The following is a 14,986-nucleotide window of genomic DNA, read 5'->3' as shown; positions in this document are numbered from 1 at the left end:
CAAGTAGGTCATGGTGGGTGCCTACTGTGTGCCATTTTCTGTGGAGACATCAGTAGTGGCACCCATGTCATCAGGAAGCCAGATACCTGAAGACCAATTCCTCAGATGAATCCCTGTACAGGTTAACATAGATGGAGCCTTTCTCTGTTGTAGGGTGTAACTGTTGGTTATAGCTCCGCTGCAAGATCTGATAAATAGATCCGGGAAAAGAGGTTGAGGTGGAGAACCAACGTATGGATGTTGAGACTTAGCTGATGTTTGTAAGGAGTAGAGAGGGAGTACAGAATAATGAGGATTTCTGAAAAGGCCTTGATCCAGAAGTTGTACTCAGCTGCACACAGGTCCCTGAAACACCATCATGATTCATAAAAATCATGCTAATTAGGAAAATAATGTAAAACTGGCTAGTATCAATCTAGCTATCCATTATATGCCAGGTCCTGTCTGGGTGAGTCCACAAACATGATCTCACTTAATCCTCAGGAGTCTCCTGTAAGGTGTACATCGTTATTATCATGTCCCTGGGAAACTGGGCCCAGGATGTAAATTGGCTGGACTTAAGTCACATGACTACTGCTCGCTGCCTGCACTTCTGGTCTTGCTGCCTGCAGTCTGCCCTCGAACTATTTCTCAGGCTCCCCATCATTTACTGCCTGGCATTGTTAAGACATTGTCTTCTGATAACCTTTCACTGTTTTCTCTGCTTTTATATTTCAACTGACAATGAAGCCAAAGACATTACATATGTTATCTCGTTTAAGCTGCCCCCAAACACTGTGGTATAGGCATCATTCCTATTTTATTCATGTAGATGATGAGTTTCAGAGACTTTTAGTAATTTTCCCAAAGTCCACACGGCTTTTAAAGGGACCATTTAGCTCAGGGAAAGGAGCTTGTGCTTTGAAGTTGGAAAGTTGGCTTCAGACCTCATCTTGGTATCTTACCACCTGTATTAATTATCTATTGCTGCATAACAAATTACTCGCTAACTTAGCAGCTTCAAATAACACACACTTATTAGCTCACAGTTTCTGTGGCTCAGGAATCCTGGCAGGGCTAAGCTGGATCTCCTGGCTCGGAATGTCCTATAAGACTGCAATCGAGGTGTTGGCCAGGGCCAGTCATCACAGGGTTCAACTGAGGTGAGATCCATGACCAAGTTCAATCAGAAGATGTTGGCAGGACTTAGTTCCTTATGGGATGTTGGCAAGTGGCTGCCCTCTATTCCTCACCACACGGGTTTCTCCAGAGGGTGGCTGACAACAAAGGCAGCTGGCTCCCGCAAAATGAGCAAGCAAAAGAGAGAGTATAAGCAAGATGGCAGTCAGTCTTTTCTAGTCTAATCTTGGCAGCCCGTCTCACTTGCTGTGTTCTATCCACTAGTAGCAAGTGACTAGATCTAGCCCACGCCAAAGAGGAGGCGATCACACAAGGATGTGAAGCTGCCCGCCACACTACCTGTCTGAGATGCCTACATTTATGAGCCTCTTGTTGTCTTCATTTCCCCATGTTTAAAGGAAGAAGAATAGCTACGTTGCTCTGTTGATGTGGGAATTCAAAAAAATAGACTATTTTGATATAAGGCCCCTGGCCCATGATAGTTGCTCCGTAAATTATAACTACATTTTTTATTGCTTTGTTGATATTGTAAGTAGGAGAGCCAGAATTCAAACCCAGGTATGCGTAATTCCTACCCATACTGCCTCACATCACTTCCTACACAGCATTGCTTTTGGTCTGAGGTAATCTGAGATAACCCCTCATTTTCTGAGATAATTTGATTAAAATAGTCCAAGAAGAGCCATTTATCCTAGTGTCATATGCAAAGGGAGAGGCAAGGTGGATTTTTTTTTTTCCGGTCCTTAACAACTATAAAATATGAGGAAGCCTTTGTAGGAGAGGTTTTCTTTGTTCAAGTCTTTAGCTAGTCTCATAAGACATTTTAATGTTAATAGGGCTCCCAAAGGGATAATATAATTGATACAATACTCTTCCAAAGCTGTTCTAAACATCACAGTCACCCGAGTGTAGTAATATATCTTCCCAATGTCAGAAAATGCAGAGTGGTTACTGAACTCCAATTTGCTGGACTCTGGGACAGTTTCTTTGAAGATGGATCTTAATGGGGAGGCTGACTTTGGAGCCATGGGAGCAAGGCTGATGAATGTGCTGGAAGTGCTGCAGTGGCCTCTCAGATGCCTGAATGTCACTGGGGGAAATAAAAATGCTAAGGAGAATTAATGTGATAAGCAAGTGCTGTCAGTGAGCCATCTAGAATCATGGACTTTGGATTTTAGCAAAACCGCATAACACGGTGGAAAGACCATGGGCTTTGGAGTCAGCTAGACAAAGCTGGGTTTGAGTCCAAGTTCGGCCGCTTTCTAGCTGGGTGGGACCTTGTGCAAATAATTTAACTTCTTCTGACTCCCAGCTACTTATCCTGCAAAGTTGGGTAATAACTATATCATAAGGTTGCATGGGTGTCAAAGGTGCTTAGTAAGTTTTAGGCCTGACCTCCCTTTAAATGCTTGCTTTTAATCCAGTCATGGGAAATATTTAATAGCAGGCTCTCCAAAGGGTAGGAGGGGAAGCCCTGATCTGTTGAATTTGCCTATTTCTGTGGTGTAAAAACTTCTGCACTCTGGTTTCTAGCTACCAACCTGAACATGGAGTTGGGAAGGCAACATGCGTCATTCACTCTTGACAGTTTCTCTTCCCTTCTGTCTCTGTGCAGCTTTCTTTCTTTTATGCTGATTTATGCCTTCTGCCAGGGTTGAGACCATTTTTGCAAAATTAGCTTTCTCCTTCTCCTCCAACTCCCCTGCCCACCCCATCCCTCCAATTAAAAATTACCAGGCGTGCAAATAAGCTTCCCTTCTCTGTTCACCTGGTCCCCTGCATCATCGGCCGGAGGTAAGTGGATATCCATATTTATTTCCAGTCGACTGATAAAGTGTAGTAGGAGGGGAGAAGGAGGAGAGCTGAAGCTATAAGCCTGTTTGCCTGTTCTCTATGTTTGCTTAAATCATTGTTCCAAGGGTCACCTTCCCGCATCTGGTTTCGCATCCGATCTTATTTCTGGTCCAGGTACAAAGTGTGCCGTAGCCCAGTACCAGAGCCTGGTGAGTAGAGGAAAACTCAGTTCCTTTGCTAACTTTCTGGCAAAGTTTCTGTGTCAGAACCATGATAATTACCGTAAAAGTGTCTGAATGCAGAGCTTCCTGTTTATCCTGTGTCTTCTTCTTGCCTTTTTCCACTTGGAAATTTCAGGGGGCTGTCATGGATCTCTTCCGCTTCTTTACTTTCTCAGACATGGGACTGACATCTGCCTCCTCGACTTCCTCTTAACTTTTTGGTTCCGTTTAGCAGAGGTCCCTATAATAGAGGGATTGTTCCCCAGGATGCACAAAGACAGCCTTTTCCTAGTTTTTAAAAAATGACCTTGTGATAATTTCAGTAAGGATGTAGGAAAAGAGAAGTTCTATCCTTTTGTCAACTGACCATCTTATATGGATATCTTTGGCTAATATTTGCATTTTGAAGAGGGTGCTAAGTGCTATAAGGAAATAAAGGCAAAGTAGTGTGCATTTCCACCTACCAGTGAAAAACATTTCGGGAAGGTCAGGAAGACCTTTTGGGAAGGTCAGGAAGGCTTTTCAGATTCTCTCTATCCCTAAGTTTAGTACCAACAATAAGTAGAGGAACCCATTTAAATATCAGCACTGTCATAGCTAAATTGTTTTATTCTAGTGGGCACTGAAAAAAAAAGGAGTCAGCATAATTATTATAATTACTTTAAGAAGCTTTTATAGTTGTCCCACACTATTCCAGTGGAAAACAAGCCTTGTCCTCTTCTTGTATTACAAGCTCTGCAACAAAGGGGAGAGGAAGGCCTCCCATGTATGGTTGGAATTGGTATGCAATATAACTCATCCTCCAAGCACCCTTTTGGACCTATAGAACCATCTCCCTATAATAAAGAGGATTTAAGGAGTTTATAGAGCCCAAAATTCCACATGCACAATATGTTTTGGATGAAAGAGTATTAAATTGAATTTTTTTTTTTTTACATAAATCACTATGACTGTCCCAGTGTGCTTGGAGAAAAACCAACTCTGCTCCTGGGCACCGCTGACTGGACAGATCAGCTGGAGAAAGCCAGCTACTTCAGAGATGTCCAGGCGGAAACTTTTACCAATAGAGATATTCCAAGCTGAATGACAGCAAATTGAGCCAATTCAATTTTCTTTGGGGAGAAGAAAGTTAGAAGCGTAAGTTATTTAGGGAAAGGGTTGTCACTTCAGCTTGGGCTACCGCCCCCAAGAACATTGAGAAAACTTTTCAGTTTCTAAAAACCCCACTGTCTACCCCAAATTCAGAAGTATAAGACCCAGGGTTCTCGTGACTATGTCTCACAACACAGTTTATGTATCTTTTCTTTGCACCATCATTGAAGGGAACATGACTATCAAGTGCAATGTTGTAGTGGCTAAAGAAAGAGAGTTTCACATGCCTTTTAAAAAGCAGAGGGTTGGTCCTGAAAAGAGTGATCTAGTGCTTTATTCTTTCTGGAAAGGACAGCTGAACAAGGGACTCCCCTCCCTTCCTGCCCCCCTCATCATTCCTCAAAGAACTCTATGCTCTCTTGTAATGGGAGAAAAATTAGGATCTAATGGTACAAAACCGAGGCAAATATACCCTTTGACTTGTTTTATGGGATTATCCCTCATAGTATCTTGAGAGCTGCCCCAAGTTCAGATGAAGACAGTTTAGAAAGTTGGATGGGTTTTTTGTTGACAGTATTAACTTGGCGCTAGATGCCTTATTACACATCCAAGCATTGGAAGATCATTTTATGACTAACATTTGGGTTAAATCTGTAAATATTGTTTATCTTTGACATTATTTCTTAAAAAAAAAAAGGCAATAGCCGCAACATTTTTCCTCCTGTCATTTTGGCCTGCACAAGAGGAAGGAGGTTTGGTGGATCGGGGGTGAGGAAGGCAATGATGACAAGATGCTGAGATGCTATCTCTCCTTATATCTCCCAGTTTCGCTAGGCGGCGGGGAGGGGGGGATGTTGACATGGGACAGAAGGTCTTGCCTCAGGGAGTCCCATGAGTGAAAACTGATGGATGTTCACCACCAAATCCCTTTCTTTAAGGGATGTTATCATGTCACATATCTGAAAATACAGAATGCACCCTGGATAATATTTTCACATATGCTGATAAATGCAGCTGCCAAGAAAAGCATGCTTAAACACACACACACATATACACACACACACACCAAAAACCCAAGAGATGTTGAGGGTTGTGCATAGAATTTATATTTCCATGGTCTTTCTTGATTCTCTCAGTGATGTTATAAGCTTTGCCTATTCACCTCACTGCTTATTTCCACCCTAACCTTGCCCAGAAATGGAAGAGTAGAAATAATTAAAGCTTGATTCTTCATTTTCTAATAATGCACATTAATGGAGATAACAAATTGGCCTAGGCTTGAATGAAAAGCACACACACAGCCAAAACCCAAGCAAAATAAAAGACAATTTAAAAAATGCGAAACCAAATCATTTATGATACATCCATAATAAAATATCATACTATTTTGAGTTTTATTTTCTAGTCTTCACTTTATATATTTTACATCAATGCAGTCATTTTAAATTTCACTCTCCAAGTTTCAGTGAAGAAACTGAGCCAATTTGGTAAAGTCATGATTATTATTTTTTGTCTCCAGAGTAATCAATGGAAAAGGTATTCTATGTTTTAACTAGGAATTTCTCTATTTTTGTGCAACCAGGTTGTTTTCAATTTAGCCAGTCATAGAGTTGCAATTATCCTCTTTATTTCTTAGTCTTTATTTTTCTTTTCATTGAATCACTTTTTAGGAAAAAAATTAAGAATTTCAAATATTGATTGTTAACATTTTTTACCACTTTTGCCAAATTATTTTCCAAAGGTTTTACCAAGGGTGCCATGGATATTATTCCTTGTATCCTGAATTCCAAATAACAGAGCAGCTTTACATAGGCATTAGGGCTTTTTTTTTTTAAATAAAAAAAATTATTGAATTATAGTTGACACACAATGCTAACAGTAGTTTCAGGAGTACAACATGGTGATTTGATAACTCTGCATTAAGGCATTAGGGCTTCTGTCAAATATTCACAGCAACGTGAACATGTGTGGAATTTCAGGTGGTCAAGTGACGGAAAAAGGAAATAAAGCATCCCCGGTTATTCTGATGCAAAGTCAATGGGTGACTCTTTGAAAAACATTCAATAACCAATTGCTTTTCTCTTTGCATTGTCCCCTATGAGTAAAATATGTAGCCTATCTTTATCAGAGTATAGATTTATATCTTAGTTTTCATGGATTAATCTTGCCTCTGACTTCATTTTATTTTTATATACTCTTATTATTCCCTTAATCGCAATTTCTTCCTTTATTTACTTTTGTATCCCTCTTTCTCTGATTATTGCTATGAGATTATCTTTTGAACTAGATCAGAATAATTTAAAAAGACGATTCTACTAGGAAAATACTCTGATTAGCATATGTTCATTGAGTCATCGAATAAATAAATGAATACAATACTTGGAAGGATCTTGGATGTTAAAAGCATTTTTTTTTCATATTCGCTTTTTTTTTCAAATAAAGCTAGGCAGTATTAATCCTGGTCATCTGCTTTAGGTTCTTGCTAATTTAAATTATTATTGTCATGCTCCTCTTACTTTAAAAAGTGATTTCACTTCCATTATCTTATTTGATACAAGAATCCTGTGAGTTAGAAAAGACTGGCATCATTTTCTCCATTTTATAGAAAAGTGAACAGAAACCCAGAGAGGGAAGATAGGGCTCAGGCCTCACTACAGATTATGCCCATCCCAGGGTCTTTACCTGTATTAAACTGTGGCAGGTATTATTCTCCTTATTTTACCAAAAACAAATAGAATTCTGGGGGAAATAAGTAGCTTGCCTAGAAACAAGGAGATCACCAGGGTCAACTGGATCCCCAGGCACATGCTATACTTTTTACACTACATACCCATTGATCACTCTGACAACCACTTGGTGACTATGATTACTGTTCTTTTACAAATGAGAGACAAGTTACAAACTTTAACTTGCCAAAGTTCATGCACTTCACATATACAGCAGCCAAAATGTAGATGATGGTCTTTGTCAAATCAATCAATCAATCATCAGTCTATGCTGTGCTTATTACTTGTGTGGAAATATAGAATATAAGCATCTGAAGTTACCTTCGAGGTCATCTGGCATAACCACAATAGCAAACAAAACAGCTGATATCCTGAGTATGTATTATGTGCCAAGCATCATGCAAAACATGCAGCCACTCCCATACCCACAGCTCTGATAAGGAAGGTATTATTATTAACTATCCTTTCCCTTTTTACAGATCATAAAACTAAGGTCCAGAAATGTTCAATAACTTGCCCATGGCCACAAAGTTAGGGCAGAACAGCTCTCATGTCCTGTATATCAATCACCCCACACAGCTCATAGAACATTCTCTGAGGCCCCATACCTCCAGAGACAAGAGGTCTCCCTATGATGAGGCTTTGCATCCTGTTGGAAAATTCATCTAACGTATTCCCTCCTGAGAGTCCACTCATGGGTCTAGGAGTGTGTCTGGCCTGTAATTAGCACAATACAATGTTTGTTAAATAAATGCATGTATTTCTTTTAAAATCTTGCTATGAGGTCTATCTGCTATTCCCCACCAGGGCCTTTCTGAAACCAGGGTGCTAAGATCATGTTTCTGTTACCTCTCCTTCAGAACGCATGTCCTTATCTCACTTTTCCCAAACATTTTCTACCTATTAAGTTTTTTAATTCTTTTATTAAGTTTTTAAATTCATTTATTCTTCTAGAACCTTGGATAGAACGAGTACTAGAAGGCCCATGTTATCTTCTATTGTATGACAGAAAACCATCCTAATTCTAAAAAATATATGTTCTTAGTTAAGTAAGAAATATGTGTACATCTACCATTTTATGATTTCCCATTCCCAATTTGAACCCCTGGAATAAGGGGCTAAGAGAATATTCACAGTAAAGGAAATCCACCGTTTTCTTGGTAAAATAGGCATAGTGACATTCTGATGTCTTTGTGTTCGTGTGTGTGTGTGTGTGTGTGTGATAAATCCCCAAAATAAGCTTGAATCATCTGTCCATGAGAACTTCTTAGTGTATTTACCCACATTAAAATCAAATGCTTTTTATTAGTAAAGATACTATGACATTTGTTGTATTAAAACATTTTTCCATTTCTATCAAAGTTGAAGATACGAATAACCATTTTGCCAGAAATCTCTACCCTAAGCAGATACCATAAATGTGTACACATATGTACTAGGAAATTCCAACACAGATATTTATATTAGCATTGATCCAAACAGCCAAAAATTGGAAGCAATGTAAATAGTTGTCAACCAGTAGAATGGATCAAAATGTCACAGAGTAGTTACATGATGGGTATTATATAGCAATAAAAAAGAATCTACAGATACATACAACACCATGGATGAATCTGAAAAATAATGTAGGATAAAAGAAATCGTACTCAAAATACACACAATAAGAAGTCTGTTTATATGAAGTTTTAACGCAGATGAAGAGTATATTGTTTCAGGAGGGATAGAAAAATGGTTAAACAGTGAAGATAAACAAAATTATTACCCTGAGGATTAGGAGGGTGGGGACCATGGCAGATGGGAGGAGTTGGGCATCAGGATTAGGAAGGGCATCTTCTTGGGTGCTGGTGACCATCTCCACACATGGGTGGTGGTAAATGGGTTTTCAACAACATTTTGTAAACTCTATGTCTATAGGTTTAAGCTCCTCTGTGTACATACATCATATTTCACAGTTAAAAATACCTTGGAAGAATAGTGGTTAAGAGAGAGAATAAATTGTCACATGCTTAGTGCTCAAAGACACTACTGAACACACCTCAGGGTACGTCCTTGCAGACAAGAAGATATACTTCTAGCTTCCCATCTGTTTCACTTACGGCTTCCATTAAAGCACAACAGAATGGGTGAGGAGGAGGAGAATGAGGATCTTCTTTGTTTGGTTGCCTTTTAGACTCCCCTCCCCCTGTCTGTGAGTGACCCACATTGAATAAACAATGAATTGATGGAGAAATATGTGTCTAATTAAGCTGTTTCTTCTCTGATGCATTTCAGGTCCCTAACATTTACCATGTTAAAGATAACGAAATATTATTAGATTGGACACGTACTGCTCTTCTCTGGTGAGACCTCCTTTTGTGAGGTAGCGAACAAACTGCCAGGCTGTGGATTTTATTAGAAGCAGTAAGTAGTGGCAGGAATGATAAGTAGTGCCAAAGTGATCCATACTCATGCCTGTCAGCCTTGCTGTTCTCCTCTGCGAGGAAGCCAAGGGCCTCATTTCCACTGTGTTACATAAGCCCCGAAACGGAATTGTGATGCTCTGATGGGCTGCACACAGTTCTCAGCAGCCTTCCTGCCAAATCCTCCAAGACATCTAGCTTCTCCCTTCAACAATTCCCTAGGCGGGCATTTGGTATGCATTCTATATGCTCCTTTAGTGACCCACACATACATCACAAAACATTTTTGTTTTATTTGGCTTGCAACGTTGCCTAAATATTTGTCCTTATTTTTCTAAGATGCATGGAAACTGGATGAGGCACAATATGAAGCAAACCAGGCCTGTCTAATTCATCCAGGCCACTCATTAACGTCCTCCCATTCACTCAGATCTGGGGCTCATTTTGGGTCCTTCCCATGGTGACTAAGAGTGGAGCTCAACACATCAAGAGCTGCTAGGTCATACATCTCCACAAGGCCATTACAGCAAGGCAGAGCCATTCCACTATTTGGGGTGATTAACAGGCTGGCATGACACGTCTGTCCTCCAGACTAACAGAAGTGCTCTTTTGAATGAGACAATGACTTCAATAGAGCAGAGCAGATATATCTGTGCCTGGTTAGATTTATTCAGGACCACACTAGCTGAGCATCCACTGCATACCAGGCCCTGGGCAATGCTCTGGAGCTCAGAGGGAAATTAAATTTCACAGCTGTCATGGAACCAAATGCATCTCAATCAAGTGAGAGAAATGCAATGTCAGCATGCTTATGGGGGCACTGAAGAGGAAATTGCTAATAATTAATACTGAGAAGGGCAAGGGCAGAGAAAGCTTTTCCAGAGTCTGATATTTACATGAAGGATGGAAGATTCGTTATCGCCCTGACAAAGCAATTTGGAAAAAGTAAAACTAAATCATCTCTGGGAATAAGTGAGGGACCTCATTATGAAATGCCCCAAAGAACACCCCTAGTTAAGAAATTAAGAGCTGTAGATAGTTAGGAGCTCAAGTCCATTAGCCATTCGAGGTGATGGAAACAAAACAAAACCAAACAATAATGAAAAACCTCCAAGATTCTTCAAAATGGAAAAACTGCATAGTTAATATTACTCTATGACTTACTCAGCTTTGTATCCTCAGTAACCCAGTATGTCTCAGTAAATGCATATTGAGGGAATAAATGAAGGAATGATTTATTATACAACCTGAAAGTGCATGTATACATATATGTAGAATGTGTGGGGAGGCAGGTGGCATGTGTAGAGCTGTGTAAAAAACAGACCTACCTTCAGAGAGGGCTGGCTCTAATTGGTGCAGCTGTTGGAGGCAGAGCGCTAATACCAGTTTGGTTTCAGCACTGGAAACCAAGTATAACCTGGAGGACATACTCAAAGCACCCTAGCCACCTGCAGAAGAGTTTCTTTTACCACTGCTTCAAAAGGAGATTGGGTGAGAGAAAAGAGACACATAGATGGTTTCTGTTTCTTTTCTTCTGTGAGGTCTGCTGCATTAAGAACAGTGTCCTGGTTCATAGGAAACAACAAATGTTGGCGAGGATGGAGAAAGAGGAACCCTTATATCCTGTTGGTGGGAATGCAAGCTGGTGCAGCCACTGTGCAAACAGGATGGAGGTTCCTCAAAAGATTAAAAATAGGACTATCTGGGACATCTGGGTGGCTCAGTCAGTTAAGTGGCCAGCCAGCTCTTGACTTCGGCTTAGGTTATGATCTCAGGGTCCTGAGATCCAGTCAGGCATCGGGTTCTGTGCTCAGCTGGGAATCTGCTTGAGGATTCTTTCTCTCCCTTTCTCTCTGCCCCCTTCCCCTGCTCATGTGCTCTCTCTCTCTCTCTCTCTCTCAAATAAATAAATCTTTAAAAAAATAGAACTATCCCACGATCCATAATTGTACTACTGAGTATTTACCCAAAGAATACAAAAACACTGATTTGAAAGGATATATGCACCCCTATGTTTATTGCAGCTTTATCTACAATAGCCAAACTATGGAAGCAACCCAAGCATCCATGGATAGGTGAATGGATAAAGAAGTGATATAAAAAAAACAGGATTATATCTATCTATCTATCTATCTATCTATCTATCTATATATATATATATATATAAACAGGATTTCATGTGTGTGTATATATATATATACTTCATATATATCATATATATGAGTGATATAGTGATATAAAAAACAGGATTTTATATATATAAAACAGGATTTCATGTATACATATATTTCATATATATCATATATATGATATGATATATATGATATATATCATATATATCATACACACACACACACACAATGGGATATTACTCAGCCATAAAAATGAAGTCTTACCATTTGGAACAACAGGAAGGTATCTGGAGAGTATAATGGTAAGCGAAATAAGTCAGTCAGGGAAAGACAAATGCCATGTGACCTCACTCATATATGGAATTTAAGAAACAAAACAAATGAGCAAAGGAAAAAAGAGAGAGAGAGAGAGAGAGAGACAAACCAAGAACAGACTCTTAGCTATAGAGAACAAACTGATGGTCACCTGAGGGGAGGCGGGTGGAGGGATGGGTGAAATAGATGAAGGAGATGAAGAGAACACTTTTCACAATGAGCAGAGTCATGTAGAGAATTGCTGAATCACTATATCGTGCACCTGAAACTAACAAGATGGTTTGTTAGTTGGAATTAAAATTTAAAAAGATAATTTTTTTAATTAAATAGAAAGTGTGCCACCTAACAGAGAAACATTCAAAGAGCAAACTAAAGCCAGAAGTTCCATTTCTGAGCCATCCTTTCATTGCCCACTCCTCCATCTTTCTCTGGCCATCCTGTTCAGCCATCACTGCTTCTCCAGAAGAAGCTGGCTAAATGCAGTCTACACAGTAGCTCCAGGAGCTCTCCCCATCATGCTGTATCTGAGTACGATGTGCTTGCTCCTTCTCTGGAGTGGCATTTGGTCATAAATCTCCGGTCGGTCAGGTGAGCTAAGTCCCAGGATGGATCCGAGCATGAAAAACGATAGGAACAAAGAGGAGGCACCACCTAGCCTGTGGTAGAAAGTAAAGGTGAAGGGGAGCATATAGCTCTTCTAGATCAGAAATCGTCTCGAGTGAACCTTTAGCAATGAGGAGGTATCAGCCAGGCTAAGAAATGGAGAGTGGAATCGAATGGAGGTGGAGGGAACAGGATATTCCTAACACGTAGGAAATGCCAAGCTAGCTTGATTGGCATCTACAAGGGTTTTGGTTTCAGAGGATTGAAAGACACGTGGAGAGAGAGAGGGGTCCAGAAGTAAAGCGACAGAGCTCAGCTTGACCAAAACTTGAGCTGCCTTGTATGGATGCTAATGAATTCATACTATTCTGGAGGCCGTGAGTAGAGGACAGAGCACTCACTGCCTTGCAGAGAAGGAACTGGAAGGGAAGCAGAAGTCTTTGGGACACTCTCATTATAATCAAAGGGTGAGGAGGGAAAGGGTCTAGAACCTCTTCACTCCCATGATAGCACTTGTCTCAGATTGCCCTGTTTTCTATTTAATTCTACAAATCAATGATCTTTCAGGCAGAGGTCATGCCTTTTTTTTTCCTTCTTCTTCTTCTGTCAGCTCAAAGTTAATTTATTTGTATCACAATCTATGTGAATACTTAGGAATGTAATGAGTGGACTCGACTCCTCTAGGTCTTCTTCCAGTGGCAGGTGGTTGGTAATCTAGGAAGGAAGGCCTTTCTTCTTCCTGCTTTATGTTTGCCTTTGGCCTATTGGAAATGCTAAGACCTTCATCAGAAGGCAAGGAAGTAATAATGTTTAAATCAAATTATTAATTCTTATGCTCTGAAAATTAAGACTAAAAATGATGGAAATGATCTTTTAATGCATTATTAAAATGCAACCACCACGTAGTCGCTGTATACTTATAGGAAATGTCTTAGAAAAAAAGAGACCTTTGTGGACCTACCCTTGGGGAAACATTTTCCACACTCAGAGGTCCTTTTTTAGCTCAGAAAATCTTCATTTTCTTTTTTATTTGCCAGAAATGTTCTATTTTTATGTATCATTATCAAAAGTGTCAGGAATATACACTGGTTATCAATAATTATGCAGACTACCCATGGGGCACCTGGGTGGCTCAGTGGTTAAGCATCTGCCTTTGGCTCAGGTCATGATCCCAGGGTCCGTGATTGAGTCCTGCATCGGGCTCCTCACAGGGAGCCTTCTTCTTCCTCTGCTTGTATCTCTGCCTCTCTCTGTCTCTTATGAATAAATAGATAAAATATTTTAAAATAATAATAATAATAATAATAATAATAATAATAATACAGAATTTCCTATGACAGCTGGGGGAGAAAAGAAAATGGCTTACAAATGGTCATGTCTTAGTTTTTTTTATTCGACAAATGTCATTGAACAGGTACACTGGATTAGAAACCATCCTAAGCCCTGGGATACTGCTGTGAACAAGTCAAACTGGATCCATATTCACATGGAGATATTTATTCAGAGGGGCTGGGGAGAGGAGGCAAACAATCAAAAATAGACAAAGAAGCAAGCTAAGTTCAGTGAGAGGGAGGTGTCGTGAAGAAAATAAAACAGAGTTACATAGTAGAAGGAAGGAAAGAAGGAAAGCTCTCTCAGAGGAAGTGGTTCTGGCTGAGGGCTGAATGATGAAGTGTCAGCTATGCAAAGGTCTGGGGAGAGAGCATTCTAGGGACAAGGAACAGTGATTGCAAAATTGCTCAGATGAGAACTGAACCCACTTGGGTGATCAAGGTGGAGAAAAGAGAACTGCCCAGCTCAGTTGAGGCATAGAGATTTTGGGGACAGTGGTATATCAGAAGGGGACAGTGACTGGGTCATATGGGGCTTTGTTGTCCACATAAGGAGTCTGGAGTTTATTCTAAGTAATTTGGGGAGTCCTTGGAAGGCATTAGACAAGTATGATAGTATGGCTTAAATTTTACAAAGGTTGCTCGGCCGCTGTGCAGAAAATGGATTGAAAGATGATGAGTTGAGGGACGCCTGGGTGGCTCAGTGGTTGAGTGTCTGCCTTTGGCTCAGAGTGTGATCCCAGAGTCCTGGGATTGAGCCCCAACATCAGGCTCCCCACAGGGAGCCTGCTTCTCCCTCTGCCTATGTCTCTGGCTCTCTCTCTGTGTCTCTCATGAATAAATGAATAATATTTTAAAAGAAGAAAGAAAGACAGGTTAAATTATGGCACCAGCAGATTTGCTACTTTTTTTTTAATAGTAAGATGTATACATTTCAGTATAATAAATGTTTTCCAATTGTTTTGGAAGAAAAAAAAAAAGAAGAAGAAAGAAAGAAAGATGATGAGCTGAAATAGGAGATGTTGAAGTCCACTGGGCATTGGCCAGAGCTGGAGCGGTGGGATGGAGAGAAAGTAAGAGATTGTGTTCTGTTTTGGACTTGCCAATGAAGTGTGTGTGTGTGTGTGTGTGTGTGAGAGAGAGAGAGAGAGAGAGAGAGAGAGAGAGAGAGAGAAAGAGAGAGAGAGAGAAAATGTCCAGTGGGAGAAATCAAGGGGATTGTGGTCACCTCAAGACTTGGCACGTAAGCAGCCC

The 14,986-nt window shown here is 40.2% G+C and overlaps 1 long non-coding RNA gene across 1 annotated transcript in view; it reads right to left on the bottom strand.

Annotated features, from left to right (window-relative positions):
- Positions 1-14,986, bottom strand: part of LOC140641834 (uncharacterized) — a 40,797-nt gene that overhangs the window by 8,792 nt on the left and 17,019 nt on the right. The window lies entirely within an intron of this gene.

The sequence above is a fragment of the Canis lupus genome, chromosome 10 (genome assembly GCF_048164855.1).
Source record: "Canis lupus baileyi chromosome 10, mCanLup2.hap1, whole genome shotgun sequence".
NCBI classification, from domain to species: domain Eukaryota; kingdom Metazoa; phylum Chordata; class Mammalia; order Carnivora; family Canidae; genus Canis; species Canis lupus.
Note: the sequence above shows the minus strand (reverse complement) of the source record. Positions and strands in the feature narration are given on the sequence as shown.